Below are 2,275 nucleotides of genomic sequence, written 5' to 3'. Positions count from 1 at the left end.
TTCTGGGGAGCCAGTACCAGGGTAGGAAAACTTAAAGTGTAATTGACTCATAGCTGGAGGCTTAGGGTGGACAAATTTGTGAGCTAAAAACTCTATAGTGGCCGGGCATGGTGGCTTATGCTTGTAATCCCAGCACTTTGTGAGGCTGAGGCACGCAGATCACTGAGCTCAAGGGTTCAAGACCAGCTTGGGCAACATGGCAAACCCCAATCTCTACAAAAAAGACAAAAAGTAGCCGGGTGTGGTGGCACATACCTGTAATGCCAGCTACTCGGGAGGCTGAGGTGGATCACCTGAGCCTGGGGAGGTTGAGGCTGCAGTAAGCCGAGATCACAACACTGCACTCCAGCCTGGGCTACAGAGTGAGATTGTCTCAAAAAAAAAAAAAAAAAAANGGGAGGCTAAGGTGGGAGGATCCCTTGAGTCCAGGAGGCAGAGACTGCAGTAAACTGAGATCACGCCACTACACTCCAGCCTGGGCAACAGAGATCCTATCAAAAAAAAAAAAAAAAAAAGGCCGGGCGCAGTGGCTCACGCCTGTAATCCCAGCACTTTGGGAGGCTGAGACGGGCGGATCACGAGGTCAGGAGATTGAGACCATCCTGGCTAACACGGTGAAACCCCGTCTCTACTAAAAAAAATAAAATAAAATAAGGCCGGGCGCGGTGGCTCAAGCCTGTAATCCCAGCACTTTGGGAGGCCGAGACGGGCGGATCACGAGGTCAGGTGATCAAGACCATCCTGGCTAACACGGTGAAACCCCCTCTCTACTGAAAAATACAAAAAACTAGCCGGGCAAGGTGGCGGGCGCCTGTAGTCCCAGCTACTCGGGAGGCTGAGGCAGGAGAATGGCGTGAACCCGGGAGGCGGAGCTTGCAGTGAGCTGAGATCCGGCCACTGCACTCCAGCCTGGGCGACAGAGCGAGACTCTGTCTCAAGAAAAAAAAAAAAACAAAAAAAAAAAACAAAAAAAAGATGAACCTAAACCTAACATACTGCTCTAGGCACTGGAGGAGATACAAAAGAAATGTCATCCAGCCTTGCCAACAATCTTTATCAAGCAAAGATGTACAACCAAGAAACAATTAGACATAAAATTAACAGAATAAGGCTGTATACAAGGAAGTTCTGGCCAGGCGCAGTGGCTCATGCTTATAATCCCAGCACTTTGGGAGGCTGAGGCAGGTGGATCACTTGGGGTCAGGAGATCGAGACTAGCATGGCCAACATGGGGAAACCCTGTCTCTACCAAAAATACAAAAACTTAGCTAGGCATGGTGGACACTTGAACGAAGGTGGAGGTTGCAGTGAGCCGAGATCGTTCCACCGCACTCCAGCCTGGGTGACAGAGGGAGACTCTGTCTCAAAAAAAAAATAAAATAAAATAAAAATTAAAAACAAATCAAAACAAAACAAAAGGAAGTGCTATATTGTCCAAACACAAGGGGGCAATGACAAAGTGCTATGGTGAATGAAAATCAATGTTAATCAATTTAAGCCTTGAATGAGATAACATTATATAACACTATATATAGTGTCTTAATTTATATTATATAACATTATAACACTATAAGAGCCAAAATAAAAACGAATGACATCAGCATTTTTATGGTGCTACAAGGGTACCAGCTAGTAAGGGTACAGAGCAACTGGAATGCTCACACACTGCAGGTGGGAATATAAAATGGTACAACCCCTTAGTTTCTTTATAAAGTTACATATATCTACCACATGACCTAGTAATTTCATTCTTAGGTATTTATCCAAAGGACATAAAAACACGTTCACAAAAAGATTTGCATAACAATGTTCATAGAAGCCTTATTCATAATAGCCAGAAACTGGAGATAACTCAAACACCCATCAACAGCAGAATGGATAAACAAATTACGATATAATCCGTCCAATGGAATACTATTCAGTATAGAAGGAATAAACCACACATTACAATAGACATTACGCAGAATGAAAGCAGCCAGATACAAAAATTGTACATTGAATACTTCCATTTATATACAGTTCTAAAACAAGCAAAACTAACCTATGAAACTCTTGAGGAGTAGGGATACAAATGTTGAGACTTTGTAATTACATCAACTTATGCTATTGTTAAAAACTCACTGAACTAAACCCTTAAGAACTGTGCATTTTATTGTATGTTAAAAAACATGAATGAGAAAACTAGTTCACATAGTAAAGACAGTTGCCAAAGTAATCTACAATGAGGAAATCAATGAAGGATCTGGGTTTTGGGAGTAATATAATGCAAAAGAAG

This window comes from Theropithecus gelada, chromosome 7b, assembly GCF_003255815.1.
Source record: "Theropithecus gelada isolate Dixy chromosome 7b, Tgel_1.0, whole genome shotgun sequence".
In the NCBI taxonomy this organism is placed as follows: domain Eukaryota; kingdom Metazoa; phylum Chordata; class Mammalia; order Primates; family Cercopithecidae; genus Theropithecus; species Theropithecus gelada.
The sequence above is the reverse complement of the archived record's forward strand: the minus strand, read 5'-3'. Positions refer to the sequence as shown.